The sequence below is a fragment of the Diceros bicornis genome, chromosome 9 (assembly GCF_020826845.1).
Source record: "Diceros bicornis minor isolate mBicDic1 chromosome 9, mDicBic1.mat.cur, whole genome shotgun sequence".
Classification (NCBI taxonomy): domain Eukaryota; kingdom Metazoa; phylum Chordata; class Mammalia; order Perissodactyla; family Rhinocerotidae; genus Diceros; species Diceros bicornis.
This window is the reverse complement of record NC_080748.1, coordinates 1,222,011-1,245,792: the sequence shown is the minus strand read 5'-3', so window position 1 is coordinate 1,245,792 and position 23,782 is coordinate 1,222,011.

The following is a 23,782-nucleotide window of genomic DNA, read 5'->3' as shown; positions in this document are numbered from 1 at the left end:
AACATATAGCACGTTGGTGTAAGCAAGCACATTTTCATTCAAAGTTGCAAGTTACTATGTAGGATCAAGTTTGTATAGGTATTTCAAAGATGCCCAGAACTGAGCTAAACTTGGTATGTGTCCAACTCCTAGAAATAACTTCATGCCCCATCTCCCTTACTTCCAGCTAGTAAGGATCACATAATTCCTAACAAAGTTTTGACACAGATTCCCAATTCGGGCATTCAGAACATATAGCACGTTGCTGTAAGCAAGCACATTCTCATTAAAGATGCAAGTTACTATGTAGGAACAAGTTTGTATAGGTATTTCAAAGATGCCCAGAACTGAGCTAAACTTGGTATGTGTCCAACTCCTAGAAATAACTTCATGCCCCATCTCCCTTACTTCCAGCTAGTAAGGATCACATAATTCCTAACAAAGTTTTGACACAGATTCCCAATTCGGGCATTCAGAACATATAGCACGTTGCTGTAGCAAGCAGATTCTCATTAAAGATGCAAGTTACTATGTAGGAACAAGTTTGTATAGGTATTTCAAAGATGCCCAGAACTGAGCTAAACTTGGTATGTGTCCAACTCCTAGAAATAACTTCATGCCCCATCTCCCTTACTTCCAGCTAGTAAGGATCACATAATTCCTAACAAAGTTTTGACACAGATTCCCAATTCGGGCATTCAGAACATATAGCACGTTGCTGTAAGCAAGCAGATTCTCATTAAAGATGCAAGTTACTATGTAGGAACAAGTTTGTATAGGTATTTCAAAGATGCCCAGAACTGAGCTAAACTTGGTATGTGTCCAACTCCAAGAAATAACTTCATGCCCCATCTCCCTTACTTCCAGCTAGTAAGGATCACATAATTCCTAACAAAGTTTTGACACAGATTGCCAATTCGGGCATTCAGAACATATAGCACGTTGCTGTAAGCAAGCACATTCTCATTCAACGATGCAAGTTACTATGTAGGAACAAGTTTGTATAGGTATTTCAAAGATGCCCAGAACTGAGCTAAACTTGGTATGTGTCCAACTCCTAGAAATAACTTCATGCCCCATCTCCCTTACTTCCAGCTAGTAAGGATCACATAATTCCTAACAAAGTTTTGACACAGATTCCCTATTCGGGCATTCAGAACATATAGCACGTTGCTGCAAGCAAGCACATTTTTATTCAAAGTTGCAAGTTACTATGTAGGAACAAGTTTGTATAGGTATTTCAAAGATGCCCAGAACTGAGCTAAACTTGGTATGTGTCCAACTCCTAGAAATAACTTCATGCCCCATCTCCCTTACTTCCAGCTAGTAAGGATCACATAATTCCTAACAAAGTTTTGACACAGATTGCCAATTCGGGCATTCAGAACATATAGAACGTTGTTGTAAGCAAGAACATTCTCATTCAAAGATGCAAGTTACTATGTAGGAACAAATTTGTATAGGTATTTCAAAGATGCCCAGAACTGAGCTAAACTTGGTATGTGTCCAACTCCTAGAAATAACTTCATGCTCCACCTTCCTTTCTCCCAGCTAGTAAGGATCACATAATTCCTAACAAAGTTTTGACACAGATTCCCAATTCGGGCATTCAGAACATATAGCACGTTGCTGCAAGCAAGCACATTCTCATACAAAGTTGCAAGTTACTATGTAGGAACAAGTTTGTATAGGTATTTCAAAGATGCCCAAAACTGAGCTAAACTTGGTATGTCTCCAACTCCAAGAAATATCTTCATGCCCCATCTCCCTTACTTCCAGCTAGTAAGGATCACATAATTCCTAACAAAGTTTTGACACAGATTCCCAATTCGGGCATTCAGAACATATAGCACGTTGCTGTAAGCAAGCACATTCTCATTCAAAGTTGCAAGCTACTATGTAGGAACAAGTTTGTATAGGTATTTCAAAGATGCCCAGAACTGAGCTAAACTTGGTATGTGTCCAACTCCTAGAAATAACTTCATGCCCCATCTCCCTTACTTCCAGCTAGTAAGGATCACATAATTCCTAACAAAGTTTTGACACAGATTCCCAATTCGGGCATTCAGAACATATAGCACGTTGCTGTAAGCAAGCACATTCTCATTCAAAGTTGCGAGTTACTATGTAGGAACAAGTTTGTATAGGTATTTCAAAGATGCCCAGAACTGAGCTAAACTTGGTATGTGTCCAACTCCTACAAATAACTTCATGCCCCATCTCCCTTACTTCCAGCTAGTAAGGATCACATAATTCCTAACAAAGTTTTGAAACAGATTCCCAATTCGGGCATTCAGAACATATAGCACGTTGCTGTAAGCAAGCAGATTCTCATTAAAGATGCAAGTAACTATGTAGGAACAAGTTTGTATAGGTATTTCAAAGATGCCCAGAACTGAGCTAAACTTGGTATGTGTCCAACTCCTAGAAATAACTTCATGCCCCATCTCCCTCACTTCCAGCTAGTAAGGATCACATAATTCCTAACAAAGTTTTGACACAGATTCCCAATTCGGGCATTCAGAACCTATAGCACGTTGGTGTAAGCAAGCACATTCTCATTCAAAGATGCAAGTTACTATTCTGGAACAAGTTTGTATAGGTATTTCAAAGATGCCCAGAACTGAGCTAAACTTGGTATGTGTCCAACTCCTAGAAATAACTTCATGCCCCATCTCCCTTACTTCCAGCTAGTAAAGATCACATAATTCCTAACAAAGTTTTGACACAGATTCCCAATTCGGGCATTCAGAACATATAGCACGTTGCTGTAAGCAAGCACATTCTCATTCAAAGTTGCGAGTTACTATGTAGGAACAAGTTTGTATAGGTATTTCAAAGATGCCCAGAACTGAGCTAAACTTGGTATGTGTCCAACTCCTACAAATAACTTCATGCCCCATCTCCCTTACTTCCAGCTAGTAAGGATCACATAATTCATAACAAAGTTTTGACACAGATTCCCAATTCGGGCATTCAGATCATATTGCACGTTGCTGTAAGCAAGCACATTCTCATTCAAAGACGCAAGTTACTATGTAGGAACAAGTTTGTATAGGTATTTCAAAGATGCCCAGAACTGAGCTAAACTTGGTATGTGTCCAACTCCTAGAAATAACTTCATGCCCCATCTCCCTTACTTCCAGCTAGTAAGGATCACATAATTCCTAACAAAGTTTTGACACAGATTCCCAATTCGGGCATTCAGAACATATAGCACGTTGCTGTAAGCAAGCAGATTCTCATTAAAGATGCAAGTTACTATGTAGGAAAAAGTTTGTATAGGTATTTCAAAGATGCCCAGAACTGAGCTAAACTTGGTATGTGTCCAACTCCTAGAAATAACTTCATGCCCCATCTCCCTCACTTCCAGCTAGTAAGGATCACATAATTCCTAACAAAGTTTTGACACAGATTCCCAATTCGGGCATTCAGAACCTATAGCACGTTGCTGTAAGCAAGCACATTCTCATTCAAAGATGCAAGTTACTATTCTGGAACAAGTTTGTATAGGTATTTCAAAGATGCCCAGAACTGAGCTCAACTTGGTATGTGTCCAACTCCTAGAAATAACTTCATGCCCCATCTCCCTTACTTCCAGCTAGTAAGGATCACATAATTCCTAACAAAGTTTTGACACAGATTCCCAATTCGGGCATTCAGAACATATAGCACGTTGCTGTAAGCAAGCAGATTCTCATTCAAAGATGCAAGTTACTATGTAGGAACAAGTTTGTATAGGTATTTCAAAGATGCCCAGAACTGAGCTAAACTTGGTATGTGTCCAACTCCTAGAAATAACTTCATGCCCCATCTCCCTTACTTCCAGCTAGTAAGGATCACATAATTCCTAACAAAGTTTTGACACAGATTCCCAATTCGGGCATTCAGAACATATAGCACGTTGCTGTAAGCAAGCAGATTCTCATTCAATGTTGCAAGTTACTATGTAGGAACAAGTTTGTATAGGTATTTCAAAGATGCCCAGAACTTAGCCAAACTTGGTATGTGTCCAACTCCTAGAAATAACTTCATGCCCCATCTCCCTTACTTCCAGCTAGTAAGGATCACATAATTCCTAACAAAGTTTTGACACAGATTCCCAATTCGGGCATTCAGAACATATAGCAAGTTGCTGTAAGCAAGCACATTCTCATTCAAAGTTGCAAGTTACTATGTAGGAACAAGATTGTATAGGTATTTCAAAGATGCCCAGAACTGAGCTAAACTTGGTATGTGTCCAACTCCTAGAAATAACTTCATGCCCCATCTCCCTTACTTCCAGCTAGTAAGGATCACATAATTCCTAACAAAGTTTTGACACAGATTCCCAATTCGGGCATTCAGAACATATAGCACGTTGCTGTAAGCAAGCACATTCTCATTAAAGATGCAAGTTACTATGTAGGAACAAGTTTGTATAGGTATTTCAAAGATGCCCAGAACTGAGCTAAACTTGGTATGTGTCCAACTCCTAGAAATAACTTCATGCCCCATCTCCCTTACTTCCAGCTAGTAAGGATCACATAATTCCTAACAAAGTTTTGACACAGATTCCCAATTCGGGCATTCAGAACATATAGCACGGTGCTGTAAGCAAGCACATTCTCATTCAAAGATGCAAGTTACTATGTAGGAACAAGTTTGTATAGGTATTTCAAAGATGCCCAGAACTGAGCTAAACTTGGTATGTGTCCAACTCCTAGAAATAACTTCATGCCCCATCTCCCTTACTTCCAGCTAGTAAGGATCACATAATTCCTAACAAAGTTTTGACACAGATTCCCAATTCGGGCATTCAGAACATATAGCACGTTGCTGTAAGCAAGCAGATTCTCATTCAAAGTTGCAAGTTACTATGTAGGAACAAGTTTGTATAGGTATTTCAAAGATGCCCAGAACTGAGCTAAACTTGGTATGTGTCCAACTCCTAGAAATAACTTCATGCCCCATCTCCCTTACTTCCAGCTAGTAAGGATCACATAATTCCTAACAAAGTTTTGACACAGATTCCCAATTCGGGCATTCAGAACATATAGCACGTTGCTGTAAGCAAGCACATTTTCATTCAAAGTTGCAAGTTACTGGGTAGGAACAAGTTTGTATAGGTATTTCAAAGATGCCCAGAACTGAGCTAAACTTGGTATGTGTCCAACTCCTAGAAATAACTTCATGCCCCATCTCCCTTACTTCCAGCTAGTAAGGATCACATAATTCCTAACAAAGTTTTGACACAGATTCCCAATTCGGGCATTCAGAACATATAGCACATTGCTGTAAGCAAGCACATTATCATTCAAAGTTGCAAGTTACTATGTAGGAACAAGTTTGTATAGGTATTTCAAAGATGCCCAGAACTGAGCTAAACTTGGTATGTGTCCAACTCCTAGAAATAACTTCATGCCCCATCTCCCTTACTTCCAGCTAGTAAGGATCACATAATTCCTAACAAAGTTTTGACACAGATTGCCAATTCTCGCATTCAGAACATATAGCACGTTGCTGTAAGCAAGCACATTTTCATTCAAAGTTGCAAGTTACTATGTAGGAACAAGTTTGTATAGGTATTTCAAAGATGCCCAGAACTGAGCTAAACTTGGTATGTGTCCAACTCCTAGTAATTACTTCATGCCCCATCTCCCTTACTTCCAGCTAGTAAGGATCACATAATTCCTAACAAAGTTTTGACACAGATTCCCAATTCGGACATTCAGAACATATAGCACGTTGCTGTAAGCAAGCAGATTCTCATTCAAAGTTGCAAGTTACTATGTAGGAACAAGTTTGTATAGGTATTTCAAAGATGCCCAGAACTGAGCTAAACTTCGTATGTGTCCAACTCCTAGAAATAACTTCATGCCCCATCTCCCTTACTTCCAGCTAGTAAGGATCACATAATTCCTAACAAAGTTTTGACACAGATTCCCAATTCGGGCATTCAGAACATATAGCAAGTTGCTGTAAGCAAGCACATTCTCATTCAAAGTTGCAAGTTACTATGTAGGAACAAGATTGTATAGGTATTTCAAAGATGCCCAGAACTGAGCTAAACTTGGTATGTGTCCAACTCCTAGAAATAACTTCATGCCCCATCTCCCTTACTTCCAGGTAGTAAGGATCACATAATTCCTAACAAAGTTTTGACACAGATTCCCAATTCGGGCATTCAGAACATATAGCACGTTGCTGTAAGCAAGCACATTCTCATTAAAGATGCAAGTTACTTTGTAGGAACAAGTTTCTATAGGTATTTCAAAGATGCCCAGAACTGAGCTAAACTTGGTATGTGTCCAACTCCTAGAAATAACTTCATGCCCCATCTCCCTTACTTCCAGCTAGTAAGGATCACATAATTCCTAACAAAGTTTTGACACAGATTCCCAATTCGGGCATTCAGAACATATAGCACGTTGCTGTAAGCAAGCACATTCTCATTCAAAGATGCAAGTTACTATGTAGGAACAAGTTTGTATAGGTATTTCAAAGATGCCCAGAACTGAGCTAAACTTGGTATGTGTCCAACTCCTAGAAATAACTTCATGCCCCATCTCCCTTACTTCCAGCTAGTAAGGATCACATAATTCCTAACAAAGTTTTGACACAGATTCCCAATTCGGGCATTCAGAACATATAGCACGTTGCTGTAAGCATGCACATTCTCATTCAAAGTTGCAAGTTACTATGTAGCAACAAGTTTGTATAGGTATTTCAAAGATGCCCAGAACTGAGCTAAACTTGGTATGTGTCCAACTCCTAGAAATAACTTCATGCCCCATCTCCCTTACTTCCAGCTAGTAAGGATCACATAATTCCTAACAAAGTTTTGACACAGATTCCCAATTCGGGCATTCAGAACATATAGCACGTTGCTGTAAGCAAGCACATTTTCATTCAAAGTTGCAAGTTACTGGGTAGGAACAAGTTTGTATAGGTATTTCAAAGATGCCCAGAACTGAGCTAAACTTGGTATGTGTCCAACTCCTAGAAATAACTTCATGCCCCATCTCCCTTACTTCCAGCTAGTAAGGATCACATAATTCCTTACAAAGTTTTGACACAGATTCCCAATTCGGGCATTCGGAACATATAGCACGTTGCTGTAAGCAAGCACATTATCATTCAATGTTGCAAGTTACTATGTAGGAACAAGTTTGTATAGGTATTTCAAAGATGCCCAGAACTGAGCTAAACTTGGTATGTGTCCAACTCCTAGAAATAACTTCATGCCCCATCTCCCTTACTTCCAGCTAGTAAGGATGACATAATTCCTAACAAAGTTTTGACACAGATTCCCAATTCGGGCATTCAGAACATATAGCACGTTGCTGTAAGCAAGCAGATTCTCATTCAAAGTTGCAAGTTACTATGTAGGAACAAGTTTGTATAGGTATTTCAAAGATGCCCAGAACTGAGCTAAACTTGGTATGTGTCCAACTCCTAGAAATAACTTCATGCCCCATCTCCCTTACTTCCAGCTAGTAAGGATCACATAATTCCTAACAAAGTTTTGACACAGATTCCCAATTCGGGCTTTCAGAACATATAGCACGTTGCTGTAAGCAAGCACATTCTCATTCAAAGTTGCAAGTTACTATGTAGGAACAAGTTTGTATAGGTATTTCGAAGATGCCCAGAACTGAGCTAAACTTGGTATGTGTCCAAGTCCTAGAAATAACTTCATGCCCCATCTCCCTTACTTCCAGCTAGTAAGGATCACATAATTCCTAACAAAGTTTTGACACAGATTCCCAATTCGGGCATTCAGAACATATAGCACGTTCCTGTAAGCAAGCACATTCTCATTCAAAGATGCAAGTTACTATGTAGGAACAAGTTTGTATAGGTATTTCAAAGATGCCCAGAACTGAGCTAAACTTGGTATGTGTCCAACTCCTAGAAATAACTTCATGCCCCATCTCCCTTACTTCCAGCTAGTAAGGATCGCATAATTCCTAACAAAGTTTTGACACAGATTCAATATTCGGGCATTCAGAACATATAGCACGTTGCTGCAAGCAAGCACATTCTCATTCAAAGTTGCAAGTTACTATGTAGGAACAAGTTTGTATAGGTATTTCAAAGATGCCCAGAACTGAGCGAAACTTGGTATGTGTCCAACTCCTAGAAATAACTTCATGCCCCATCTCCCTTACTTCCAGCTAGTAAGGATCACATAATTCCTAACAAAGTTTTGACACAGATTCCCAATTCGGGCATTCAGAACATATAGCACGTTGCTGTAAGCAAGCACATTCTCATTCAAAGTTGCAAGTTACTATGTAGGAACAAGTTTGTATAGGTATTTCAAAGATGCCCAGAACTGAGCTAAACTTGGTATGTGTCCAACTCCTAGAAATAACTTCATGCCCCATCTCCCTTACTTCCAGCTAGTAAGGATCACATAATTCCTAACAAAGTTTTGACACAGATTCCCAATTCGGGCATTCAGAACATATAGCAAGTTGCTGTAAGCAAGCACATTCTCATTCAAAGTTGCAAGTTACTATGTAGGAACAAGATTGTATAGGTATTTCAAAGATGCCCAGAACTGAGCTAAACTTGGTATGTGTCCAACTCCTAGAAATAACTTCATGCCCCATCTCCCTTACTTCCAGGTAGTAAGGATCACATAATTCCTAACAAAGTTTTGACACAGATTCCCAATTCGGGCATTCAGAACATATAGCACGTTGCTGTAAGCAAGCACATTCTCATTAAAGATGCAAGTTACTTTGTAGGAACAAGTTTCTATAGGTATTTCAAAGATGCCCAGAACTGAGCTAAACTTGGTATGTGTCCAACTCCTAGAAATAACTTCATGCCCCATCTCCCTTACTTCCAGCTAGTAAGGATCACATAATTCCTAACAAAGTTTTGACACAGATTCCCAATTCGGGCATTCAGAACATATAGCACGTTGCTGTAAGCAAGCACATTCTCATTCAAAGATGCAAGTTACTATGTAGGAACAAGTTTGTATAGGTATTTCAAAGATGCCCAGAACTGAGCTAAACTTGGTATGTGTCCAACTCCTAGAAATAACTTCATGCCCCATCTCCCTTACTTCCAGCTAGTAAGGATCACATAATTCCTAACAAAGTTTTGACACAGATTCCCAATTCGGGCATTCAGAACATATAGCACGTTGCTGTAAGCATGCACATTCTCATTCAAAGTTGCAAGTTACTATGTAGCAACAAGTTTGTATAGGTATTTCAAAGATGCCCAGAACTGAGCTAAACTTGGTATGTGTCCAACTCCTAGAAATAACTTCATGCCCCATCTCCCTTACTTCCAGCTAGTAAGGATCACATAATTCCTAACAAAGTTTTGACACAGATTCCCAATTCGGGCATTCAGAACATATAGCACGTTGCTGTAAGCAAGCACATTTTCATTCAAAGTTGCAAGTTACTGGGTAGGAACAAGTTTGTATAGGTATTTCAAAGATGCCCAGAACTGAGCTAAACTTGGTATGTGTCCAACTCCTAGAAATAACTTCATGCCCCATCTCCCTTACTTCCAGCTAGTAAGGATCACATAATTCCTTACAAAGTTTTGACACAGATTCCCAATTCGGGCATTCGGAACATATAGCACGTTGCTGTAAGCAAGCACATTATCATTCAATGTTGCAAGTTACTATGTAGGAACAAGTTTGTATAGGTATTTCAAAGATGCCCAGAACTGAGCTAAACTTGGTATGTGTCCAACTCCTAGAAATAACTTCATGCCCCATCTCCCTTACTTCCAGCTAGTAAGGATGACATAATTCCTAACAAAGTTTTGACACAGATTCCCAATTCGGGCATTCAGAACATATAGCACGTTGCTGTAAGCAAGCAGATTCTCATTCAAAGTTGCAAGTTACTATGTAGGAACAAGTTTGTATAGGTATTTCAAAGATGCCCAGAACTGAGCTAAACTTGGTATGTGTCCAACTCCTAGAAATAACTTCATGCCCCATCTCCCTTACTTCCAGCTAGTAAGGATCACATAATTCCTAACAAAGTTTTGACACAGATTCCCAATTCGGGCATTCAGAACATATAGCACGTTGCTGTAAGCAAGCACATTTTCATTCAAAGTTGCAAGTTACTGGGTAGGAACAAGTTTGTATAGGTATTTCAAAGATGCCCAGAACTGAGCTAAACTTGGTATGTGTCCAACTCCTAGAAATAACTTCATGCCCCATCTCCCTTACTTCCAGCTAGTAAGGATCACATAATTCCTTACAAAGTTTTGACACAGATTCCCAATTCGGGCATTCGGAACATATAGCACGTTGCTGTAAGCAAGCACATTATCATTCAATGTTGCAAGTTACTATGTAGGAACAAGTTTGTATAGGTATTTCAAAGATGCCCAGAACTGAGCTAAACTTGGTATGTGTCCAACTCCTAGAAATAACTTCATGCCCCATCTCCCTTACTTCCAGCTAGTAAGGATGACATAATTCCTAACAAAGTTTTGACACAGATTCCCAATTCGGGCATTCAGAACATATAGCACGTTGCTGTAAGCAAGCAGATTCTCATTCAAAGTTGCAAGTTACTATGTAGGAACAAGTTTGTATAGGTATTTCAAAGATGCCCAGAACTGAGCTAAACTTGGTATGTGTCCAACTCCTAGAAATAACTTCATGCCCCATCTCCCTTACTTCCAGCTAGTAAGGATCACATAATTCCTAACAAAGTTTTGACACAGATTCCCAATTCGGGCTTTCAGAACATATAGCACGTTGCTGTAAGCAAGCACATTCTCATTCAAAGTTGCAAGTTACTATGTAGGAACAAGTTTGTATAGGTATTTCGAAGATGCCCAGAACTGAGCTAAACTTGGTATGTGTCCAAGTCCTAGAAATAACTTCATGCCCCATCTCCCTTACTTCCAGCTAGTAAGGATCACATAATTCCTAACAAAGTTTTGACACAGATTCCCAATTCGGGCATTCAGAACATATAGCACGTTCCTGTAAGCAAGCACATTCTCATTCAAAGATGCAAGTTACTATGTAGGAACAAGTTTGTATAGGTATTTCAAAGATGCCCAGAACTGAGCTAAACTTGGTATGTGTCCAACTCCTAGAAATAACTTCATGCCCCATCTCCCTTACTTCCAGCTAGTAAGGATCGCATAATTCCTAACAAAGTTTTGACACAGATTCAATATTCGGGCATTCAGAACATATAGCACGTTGCTGCAAGCAAGCACATTCTCATTCAAAGTTGCAAGTTACTATGTAGGAACAAGTTTGTATAGGTATTTCAAAGATGCCCAGAACTGAGCGAAACTTGGTATGTGTCCAACTCCTAGAAATAACTTCATGCCCCATCTCCCTTACTTCCAGCTAGTAAGGATCACATAATTCCTAACAAAGTTTTGACACAGATTCCCAATTCGGGCATTCAGAACATATAGCACGTTGCTGTAAGCAAGCACATTCTCATTCAAAGTTGCAAGTTACTATGTAGGAACAAGTTTGTATAGGTATTTCAAAGATGCCCAGAACTGAGCTAAACTTGGTATGTGTCCAACTCCTAGAAATAACTTCATGCCCCATCTCCCTTACTTCCAGCTAGTAAGGATCACATAATTCCTAACAAAGTTTTGACACAGATTCCCAATTCGGGCATTCAGAACATATAGCACGTTGCTGTAAGCAAGCACATTCTCATTCAAAGTTGCAAGTTACTATGTAGGAACAAGTTTGTATAGGTATTTCAAAGATGCCCAGAACTGAGCTAAACTTGGTATGTGTCCGACTCCTAGAAATAACTTCATGCCCCATCTCCCTTACTTCCAGCTAGTAAGGATCACATAATTCCTAACAGTTTTGACACAGATTCCCAATTCGGGCATTCAGAACATATAGCACGTTGCTGTAAGCAAGCAGATTCTCATTCAAAGATGCAAGTTACTATGTAGGAACAAGTTTGTATAGGTATTTCAAAGATGCCCAGAACTGAGCTAAACTTGGTATGTGTCCAACTCCTAGAAATAACTTCATGCCCCATCTCCCTTACTTCCAGCTAGTAAGGATCACATAATTCCTAACAAAGTTTTGACACAGATTCCCAATTCGGGCATTCAGAACATATAGCACGTTGCTGTAAGCAAGCAGATTCTCATTCAAAGTTGCAAGTTACTATGTAGGAACAAGTTTGTATAGGTATTTCAAAGATGCCCAGAACTGAGCTAAACTTGGTATGTGTCCAACTCCTAGAAATAACTTCATGCCCCATCTCCCTTACTTCCAGCTAGTAAGGATCACATAATTCCTAACAAAGTTTTGACACAGATTCCCAATTCGGGCATTCAGAACATATAGCACGTTGCTGTAAGCAAGCAGATTCTCATTCAAAGATGCAAGTTACTAGGTAGGAACAAGTTTGTATAGGTATTTCAAAGATGCCCAGAACTAGGCTAAACTTGGTATGTGTCCAACTCCTAGAAATAACTTCATGCCCCATCTCCCTTACTTCCAGCTAGTAAGGATAACATAATTCCTAACAAAGTTTTGACACAGATTCCCAATTCGGGCATTCAGAACATATAGCACGTTGCTGTAAGCAAGCACATTCTCATTCAAAGATGCAAGTTACTAGGTAGGAACAAGTTTGTATAGGTATTTCAAAGATGCCCAGAACTGAGCTAAACTTGGTATGTGTCCAACTCCTAGAAATAACTTCATGCCCCATCTCCCTTACTTCCAGCTAGTAAGGATCACATAATTCCTAACACAGTTTTGACACAGATTCCCAATTCGGGCATTCAGAACATATAGAACGTTGCTGTAAGCAAGCACATTCTCATTCAAAGATGCAAGTTACTATGTAGGAACAAGTTTGTATAGGTATTTCAAAGATGCCCAGAACTGAGCTAAACTTGGTATGTGTCCAACTCCTAGAAATAACTTCATGCCCCATCTCCCTTACTTCCAGCTAGTAAGGATCACATAATTCCTAACAAAGTTTTGACACAGATTCCCAATTCGGGCATTCAGAACATATAGCACGTTGCTGTAAGCAAGCACATTCTCATTCAAAGTTGCAAGTTACTATGTAGGAACAAGTTTGTATAGGTATTTCAAAGATGCCCAGAACTGAGCTAAACTTGGTATGTGTCCAACTCCTAGAAATAACTTCATGCCCCATCTCCCTTACTTCCAGCTAGTAAGGATCACATAATTCCTAACAAAGTTTTGACACAGATTCCCAATTCGGGCATTCAGAACATATAGCACGTTGCTGTAAGCAAGCAGATTCTCATTCAAAGTTGCAAGTTACTATGTAGGAACAAGTTTGTACAGGTATTTCAAAGATGCCCAGAACTGAGCTAAACTTGGTATGTGTCCAACTCCTAGAAATAACTTCATGCCCCATCTCCCTTACTTCCAGCTAGTAAGGATGACATAATTCCTAACAAAGTTTTGACACAGATTCCCAATTCGGGCATTCAGAACATATAGCACGTTGCTGTAAGCAAGCAGATTCTCATTCAAAGATGCAAGTTACTATGTAGGAACAAGTTTGTACAGGTTTTTCAAAGATGCCCAGAACTGAGCTAAACTTGGTATGTGTCCAACTCCTAGAAATAACTTCATGCCCCATCTCCCTTACTTCCAGCTAGTAAGGATCACATAATTCCTAACAAAGTTTTGACACAGATTCCCAATTCGGGCATTCAGAACATATAGCACGTTGCTGTAAGCAATCACATTTTCATTCAAAGTTGCAAGTTACTATGTAGGAACAAGTTTGTATAGGTATTTCAAAGATGCCCAGAACTGAGCTAAACTTGGTATGTGTCCGACTCCTAGAAATAACTTCATGCCCCATCTCCCTTACTTCCAGCTAGTAAGGATCACATAATTCCTAACAGTTTTGACACAGATTCCCAATTCGGGCATTCAGAACATATAGCACGTTGCTGTAAGCAAGCACATTCTCATTCAAAGATGCAAGTTACTATGTAGGAACAAGTTTGTATAGGTATTTCAAAGATGCCCAGAACTGAGCTAAACTTGGTATGTGTCCAACTCCTAGAAATAACTTCATGCCCCATCTCCATTACTTCCAGCTAGTAAGGATCACATAATTCCTAACAAAGTTTTGACACAGATTCCCAATTCGGGCATTCAGAACATATAGCACGTTGCTGTAAGCAAGCACATTCTCATTCAAAGTTGCAAGTTACTATGTAGGAACAAGTTTGTATAGGTATTTCAAAGATGCCCAGAACTGAGCTAAACTTGGTATGTGTCCAACTCCTACAAATAACTTCATGCCCCATCTCCCTTACTTCCAGCTAGTAAGGATCACATAATTCCTAACAAAGTTTTGACACAGATTCCCAATTCGGGCATTCAGAACATATAGCACGTTGCTGTAAGCAAGCACATTCTCATTCAAAGTTGCAAGTTCCTATGTAGGAACAAGTTTGTATAGGTATTTCAAAGATGCCCAGAACTGAGCTAAACTTGGTATGTGTCCAACTCCTAGAAATAACTTCATGCCCCATCTCCCTTACTTCCAGCTAGTAAGGATCATATAATTCCTAACAAAGTTTTGACACAGATTGCCAATTCGGGCATTCAGAACATATAGCACGTTGCTGTAAGCAAGCACATTCTCATTCAAAGATGCAAGATACTATGTAGGAACAAGTTTGTATAGGTATTTCAAAGATGCCCAGAACTGAGCTAAACTTGGTATGTGTCCAACTCCTAGAAATAACTTCATGCCCCATCTCCCTTACTTCCAGCTAGTAAGGATCACATAATTCCTAACAAAGTTTTGACACAGACTCCCATTTCGGGCATTCAGAACATATAGCACGTTGCTGTAAGCAAGCAGATTCTCATTAAAGATGCAAGTTACTATGTAGGAACAAGTTTGTATAGGTATTTCAAAGATGCCCAGAACTGAGCTAAACTTGGTATGTGTCCAACTCCTAGAAATAACTTCATGCCCCATCTCCCTTACTTCCAGCTAGTAAGGATCACATAATTCCTAACAAAGTTTTGACACAGATTCCCAATTCGGGCATTCAGAACATATAACACGTTGCTGTAAGCAAGCAGATTCTCATTCAAAGTTGCAAGTTACTATGTAGGAACAAGTTTGTACAGGTATTTCAAAGATGCCCAGAACTGAGCTAAACTTGGTATGTGTCCAACTCCTAGAAATAACTTCATGCCCCATCTCCCTTACTTCCAGCTAGTAAGGATGACATAATTCCTAACAAAGTTTTGACACAGATTCCCAATTCGGGCATTCAGAACATATAGCACGTTGCTGTAAGCAAGCAGATTCTCATTAAAGATGCAAGTTACTATGTAGGAACAAGTTTGTATAGGTATTTCAAAGATGCCCAGAACTGAGCTAAACTTTGTATGTGTCCAACTCCTAGAAATAACTTCATGCCCCATCTCCCTTACTTCCAGCTAGTAAGGATCACATAATTCCTAACAAAGTTTTGACACAGATTGCCAATTCGGGCAATCAGAACATATAGCACGTTGCTGTAAGCAAGCACATTCTCATTCAAAGATGCAAGTTACTAGGTAGGAACAAGTTTGTATAGGTATTTCAAAGATGCCCAGAACTGAGCTAAACTTGGTATGTGTCCAACTCCTAGAAATAACTTCATGCCCCATCTCCCTTACTTCCAGCTAGTAAGGATCACATAATTCCTAACAAAGTTTTGACACAGATTCCCAATTCGGGCATTCAGAACATATAGCACGTTGCTGTAAGCAAGCAGATTCTCATTCAAAGTTGCAAGTTACTATGTAGGAACAAGTTTGTATAGGTATTTCAAAGATGCCCAGAACTGAGCTAAACTTGGTATGTGTCCAACTCCTAGAAATAACTTCATGCCCCATCTCCCTTACTTCCAGCTAGTAAGGATCACATAATTCCTAACAAAGTTTTGACACAGATTCCCAATTCGGGCATTCAGAACATATAGCACGTTGCTGTAAGCAAGCACATTTTCATTCAAAGTTGCAAGTTACTATGTAGGAACAAGTTTGTATAGGTATTTCAAAGATGCCCAGAACTGAGCTAAACTTGGTATGTGTCCAACTCCTAGAAATAACTTCATGCCCCATCTCCCTTTCTTCCAGCTAGTAAGGATCACATAATTCCTAACAAAGTTTTGACACAGATTCCCAATTCGGGCATTCAGAACATATAGCACGTTGCTGTAAGCAAGCAGATTCTCATTCAAAGTTGCAAGTTACTAGGTAGGAACAAGTTTGTATAGGTATTTCAAAGATGCCCAGAACTGAGCTAAACTTGGTATGTGTCCAACTCCTAGAAATAACTTCATGCCCCATCTCCCTTACTTCCATCTAGTAAGGATCACATAATTCCTAACAAAGTTTTGACACAGATTCCCAATTCGGGCATTCAGAACATATAGCACGTTGCTGTAAGCAAGCACATTCTCATTCAAAGATGCAAGTTACTAGGTAGGAACAAGTTTGTATAGGTATTTCAAAGATGCCCAGAACTGAGCTAAACTTGGTATGTGTCCAACTCCTAGAAATAACTTCATGCCCCATCTCCCTTACTTCCAGCTAGTAAGGATCACATAATTCCTAACAAAGCTTTGACACAGATTCCCAATTCGGGCATTCAGAACATATAGCACGTTGCTGTAAGCAAGCAGATTCTCATTCAAAGATGCAAGTTACTAGGTAGGAACAAGTTTGTATAGGTATTTCAAAGATGCCCAGAACTGAGCTAAACTTGGTATGTGTCCAACTCCTAGAAATAACTTCATGCCCCATCTCCCTTACATCCAGCTAGTAAGGATCACATAATTCCTAACACAGTTTTGACACAGATTCCCAATTCGGGCATTCAGAACATGTAGCACGTTGCTGTAAGCAAGCACATTCTCATTCAAAGATGCAAGTTACTATGTAGGAACAAGTTTGTATAGGTATTTCAAAGAGGCCCAGAACTGAGCTAAACTTGGTATGTGTCCAACTCCTAGAAATAACTTCATGCCCCATCTCCCTTACTTCCAGCTAGTAAGGATCACATAATTCCTAACAAAGTTTTGACACAGATTCCCCATTCGGGCATTCAGAACATATAGCACGTTGCTGTAAGCAAGCACATTCTCATTCAAAGTTGCAAGTTACTATGTAGGAACAAGTTTGTATAGGTATTTCAAAGATGCCCAGAACTGAGCTAAACTTGGTATGTGTCCAACTCCTAGAAATAACTTCATGCCCCATCTCCCTTACTTCCAGCTAGTAAGGATCACATAATTCCTAACAAAGTTTTGACACAGATTCCCAATTCGGGCATTCAGAACATATAGCACGTTGCTGTAAGCAAGCAGATTCTCATTCAAAGTTGCAAGTTACTATGTATGAACAACTTTGTACAGGTATTTCAAAGATGCCCAGAACTGAGCTAAACTTGGTATGTGTCCAACTCCTAGAAATAACTTCATGCCCCATCGCCCTTACTTCCAGCTAGTAAGGATGACATAATTCCTAACAAAGTTTTGACACAGATTCCCAATTCGGGCATTCAGAACATATAGCACGTTGCTGTAAGCAAGCAGATTCTCATTCAAAGATGCAAGTTACTATGTAGGAACAAGTTTGTACAGGTTTTTCAAAGATGCCCAGAACTGAGCTAAACTTGGTATTTGTCCAACTCCTAGAAATAACTTCATGCCCCATCTCCCTTTCTTCCAGCTAGTAAGGATCACATAATTCCTAACAAAGTTTTGACACAGATTCCCAATTCGGGCATTCAGAACATATAGCACGTTGCTGTAAGCAATCACATTTTCATTCAAAGTTGCAAGTTACTATGTAGGAACAAGTTTGTATAGGTATTTCAAAGATGCCCAGAACTGAGCTAAACTTGGTATGTGTCCAACTCCTAGAAATAACTTCATGCCCCATCTCCCTTACTTCCAGCTAGTAAGGATCACATAATTCCTAACAGTTTTGACACAGATTCCCAATTCGGGCTTTCAGAAAATATAGCACGTTGCTGTAAGCAAGCACATTCTCATTCAAAGATGCAAGTTACTATGTAGGAACAAGTTTGTATAGGTATTTCAAAGATGCCCAGAACTGAGCTAAACTTGGTATGTGTCCAACTCCTAGAAATAACATCATGCCCCATCTCCCTTACTTCCAGCTAGTAAGGATCACATAATTCCTAACAAAGTTTTGACACAGATTCCCAATTCGGGCATTCAGAACATATAGCACGTTGCTGTAAGCAAGCAGATTCTCATTCAAAGTTGCAAGTTACTATGTAGGAACAAGTTTGTATAGGTATTTCAAAGATGCCCAGAACTGAGCTAAACTTGGTATGTGTCCAACTCCTAGAAATAACTTCATGCCCCATCTCCCTTACTTCCAGCTAGTAAGGATCACATAATTCCTAACAAAGTTTTGACACAGATTGCCAATTCGGGCAATCAGAACATATAGCACGTTGCTGTAAGCAAGCACATTCTCATTCAAAGATGCAAGTTACTATGTAGGAACAAGTTTGTATAGGTATTTCAAAGATGCCCAGAACTGAGCTAAACTTGGTATGTGTCCAACTCCTAGAAATAACTTCATGCTCCATCTCCCTTACTTCCAGCTAGTAAGGATCACATAATTCCTAAAAAGTTTTGACACAGATTCCCTATTCGGGCATTCAGAACATATAGCACGTTGCTGTAAGCAAGCACATTCTCATTCAAAGTTGCAAGTTACTATGTAGGAACAAGTTTGTATAGGTATTTCAAAGATGCCCAGAACTGAGCTAAACTTGGTATGTGTCCAACTCCTAGAAATAACTTCATGCCCCATCTCCCTTACTTCCAGCTAGTAAGGATCACATAATTCCTAACAAAGTTTTGACACAGATTCCCAATTCGGGCATTCAGAACATATAGCACGTTGCTGTAAGCAAGCAGATTCTCATTAAAGATGCAAGTTACTATGTAGGAACAAGTTTGTATAGGTATTTCAAAGATGCCCAGAACTGAGCTAAACTTGGTATGTGTCCAACTCCTAGAAATAACTTCATGCCCCATCTCCCTTACTTCCAGCTAGTAAGGATCACATAATTCCTAACAAAGTTTTGACACATATTGCCTATTCGGGCATTCAGAACATATAGCACGTTGCTGTAAGCAAGCACATTCTCATTCAAAGTTGCAAGTTACTATGTAGGAACAAGTTTGTATAGGTATTTCAAAGATGCCCAGAACTGAGCTAAACTTGGTATGTGTCCAACTCCTAGAAATAACTTCATGCCCCATCGCCCTTACTTCCAGCTAGTAAGGATCACATAATTCCTAACAAAGTTTTGACACAGATTCCCAATTCGGGCATTCAGAACATATAGCACGTTGCTGTAAGCAAGCAGATTCTCATTCAAAGTTGCAAGTTACTATGTATGAACAACTTTGTACAGGTATTTCAAAGATGCCCAGAACTGAGCTAAACTTGGTATGTGTCCAACTCCTAGAAATAACTTCATGCCCCATCTCCCTTACTTCCAGCTAGTAAGGATCACATAATTCCTAACAGTTTTGACACAGATTCCCAATTCGGGCATTCAGAACATATAGCACGTTGCTGTAAGCAAGCACATTCTCATTCAAAGATGCAAGTTACTATGTAGGAACAAGTTTGTATAGGTATTTCAAAGATGCCCAGAACTGAGCTAAACTTGGTATGTGTCCAACTCCTAGAAATAACATCATGCCCCATCTCCCTTACTTCCAGCTAGTAAGGATCACATAATTCCTAACAAAGTTTTGACACAGATTCCCAATTCGGGCATTCAGAACATATAGCACGTTGCTGTAAGCAAGCAGATTCTCATTCAAAGTTGCAAGTTACTATGTAGGAACAAGTTTGTATAGGTATTTCAAAGATGCCCAGAACTGAGCTAAACTTGGTATGTGTCCAACTCCTAGAAATAACTTCATGCCCCATCTCCCTTACTTCCAGCTAGTAAGGATCACAAAATTCCTAACAAAGTTTTGACACAGATTCCCAATTCGGGCATTCAGAACATATAGCACGTTGCTGTAAGCAAGCACATTCTCATTCAAAGTTGCAAGTTACTATGTAGGAACAAGTTTGTATAGGTATTTCAAAGATGCCCAGAACTGAGCTAAACTTGGTATGTGTCCAACTCCTAGAAATAACTTCATGCCCCATCTCCCTTACTTCCAGCTAGTAAGGATCACATAATTCTTAACAAAGTTTTGACACAGATTTCCAATTCGGGCATTCAGAACATATAGCACGTTGCTGTAAGCAAGCACATTCTCATTCAAAGTTGCAAGTTACTATGTAGGAACAAGTTTGTATAGGTATTTCAAAGATGCCCAGAACTGAGCTAAACTTGGTATGTGTCCAACTCCTAGAAATAACTTCATGCCCCATCTCCCTTACTTGCAGCTAGTAAGGATCACATAATTCCTAACAAAGTTTTGACACAGATTCCCAATTCGGGCATTCAGAACATATAGCACGTTGCTGTAAGCAAGCAGATTCTCATTCAAAGTTGCAAGATACTATGTAGGAACAAGTTTGTATAGGTATTTCAAAGATGCCCAGAACTGAGCTAAACTTGGTATGTGTCCAACTCCTAGAAATAACTTCATGCCCCATCTCCCTTACTTGCAGCTAGTAAGGATCACATAATTCCTAACAAAGTTTTGACACAGATTCCCAATTCGGGCATTCAGAACATATAGCACGTTGCTGTAAGCAAGCAGATTCTCATGAAAGATGCAAGTTACTATGTAGGAACAAGTTTGTATAGGTATTTCAAAGATGCCCAGAACTGAGCTAAACTTGGTATGTGTCCAACTCCTAGAAATAACTTCATGCCCCATCTCCCTTACTTCCAGCTAGTAAGGATCACATAATTCCTAACAAAGTTTTGACACAGATTGCCAATTCGGGCAATCAGAACATATAGCACGTTGCTGTAAGCAAGCACATTCTCATTCAAAGATGCAAGTTACTATGTAGGAACAAGTTTGTATAGGTATTTCAAAGATGCCCAGAACTGAGCTAAACTTGGTATGTGTCCAACTCCTAGAAATAACTTCATGCTCCATCTCCCTTACTTCCAGCTAGTAAGGATCACATAATTCCTAAAAAGTTTTGACACAGATTCCCTATTCGGGCATTCAGAACATATAGCACGTTGCTGTAAGCAAGCACATTCTCATTCAAAGATGCAAGTTACTATGTAGGAACAAGTTTGTATAGGTATTTCAAAGATGCCCAGAACTGAGCTAAACTTGGTATGTGTCCAACTCCTAGAAATAACATCATGCCCCATCTCCCTTACTTCCAGCTAGTAAGGATCACATAATTCCTAACAAAGTTTTGACACAGATTCCCAATTCGGGCATTCAGAACATATAGCACGTTGCTGTAAGCAAGCAGATTCTCATTCAAAGTTGCAAGTTACTATGTAGGAACAAGTTTGTATAGGTATTTCAAAGATGCCCAGAACTGAGCTAAACTTGGTATGTGTCCAACTCCTAGAAATAACTTCATGCCCCATCTCCCTTACTTCCAGCTAGTAAGGATCACAAAATTCCTAACAAAGTTTTGACACAGATTCCCAATTCGGGCATTCAGAACATATAGCACGTTGCTGTAAGCAAGCACATTCTCATTCAAAGTTGCAAGTTACTATGTAGGAACAAGTTTGTATAGGTATTTCAAAGATGCCCAGAACTGAGCTAAACTTGGTATGTGTCCAACTCCTAGAAATAACTTCATGCCCCATCTCCCTTACTTCCAGCTAGTAAGGATCACATAATTCCTAACAAAGTTTTGACACAGATTTCCAATTCGGGCATTCAGAACATATAGCACGTTGCTGTAAGCAAGCACATTCTCATTCAAAGTTGCAAGTTACTATGTAGGAAAAAGTTTGTATAGGTATTTCAAAGATGCCCAGAACTGAGCTAAACTTGGTATGTGTCCAACTCCTAGAAATAACTTCATGCCCCATCTCCCTTACTTGCAGCTTGTAAGGATCACATAATTCCTAACAAAGTTTTGACACAGATTCCCAATTCGGGCATTCAGAACATATAGCACGTTGCTGTAAGCAAGCAGATTCTCATTCAAAGTTGCAAGTTACTATGTAGGAACAAGTTTGTATAGGTATTTCAAAGATGCCCAGAACTGAGCTAAACTTGGTATGTGTCCAACTCCTAGAAATAACTTCATGCCCCATCTCCCTTACTTGCAGCTAGTAAGGATCACATAATTCCTAACAAAGTTTTGACACAGATTCCCAATTCGGGCATTCAGAACATATAGCACGTTGCTGTAAGCAAGCAGATTCTCATGAAAGATGCAAGTTACTATGTAGGAACAAGTTTGTATAGGTATTTCAAAGATGCCCAGAACTGAGCTAAACTTGGTATGTGTCCAACTCCTAGAAATAACTTCATGCCCCATCTCCCTTACTTCCAGCTAGTAAGGATCACATAATTCCTAACAAAGTTTTGACACAGATTGCCAATTCGGGCAATCAGAACATATAGCACGTTGCTGTAAGCAAGCACATTCTTATTCAAAGATGCAAGTTACTATGTAGGAACAAGTTTGTATAGGTATTTCAAAGATGCCCAGAACTGAGCTAAACTTGGTATGTGTCCAACTCCTAGAAATAACTTCATGCTCCATCTCCCTTACTTCCAGCTAGTAAGGATCACATAATTCCTAAAAAGTTTTGACACAGATTCCCTATTCGGGCATTCAGAACATATAGCACGTTGCTGTAAGCAAGCACATTCTCATTCAAAGTTGCAAGTTACTATGTAGGAACAAGTTTGTATAGGTATTTCAAAGATGCCCAGAACTGAGCTAAACTTGGTATGAGTCCAACTCCTAGAAATAACTTCATGCCCCATCTCCCTTACTTCCAGCTAGTAAGGATCACATAATTCCTAACAAAGTTTTGACACAGATTCCCAATTCGGGCATTCAGAACATATAGCACGTTGCTGTAAGCAAGCACATTTTCATTCAAAGTTGCAAGTTACTATGTAGGCACAAGTTTGTATAGGTATTTCAAAGATGCCCAGAACTGAGCTAAACTTGGTATGTGTCCAACTCCTAGAAATAACTTCATTCTCCATCTCCCTTACTTCCAGCTAGTAAGGATGACATAATTCCTAACAAAGTTTTGACACAGATTCCCAATTCGGGCATTCAGAACATATAGCACGTTGCTGTAAGCAAGCAGATTCTCATTCAAAGATGCAAGTTACTAGGTAGGAACAAGTTTGTATAGGTATTTCAAAGATGCCCAGAACTGAGCTAAACTTGGTATGTGTCCAACTCCTAGAAATAACTTCATGCCCCATCTCCCTTACTTCCAGCTAGTAAGGATCACATAATTCCTAACACAGTTTTGACACAGATTCCCAATTCGGGCATTCAGAACATATAGCACGTTGCTGTAAGCAACCACATTCTCATTCAAAGATGCAAGTTACTATGTAGGAACAAGTTTGTATAGGTATTTCAAAGAGGCCCAGAACTGAGCTAAACTTGGTATGTGTCCAACTCCTAGAAATAACTTCATGCCCCATCTCCCTTACTTCCAGCTAGTAAGGATCACATAATTCCTAACACAGTTTTGACACAGATTCCCAATTTGGGCATTCAGAACATATAGCACGTTGCTGTAAGCAAGCAGATTCTCATTCAAAGTAGCAAGTTACTATGTATGAACAACTTTGTACAGGTATTTCAAAGATACCC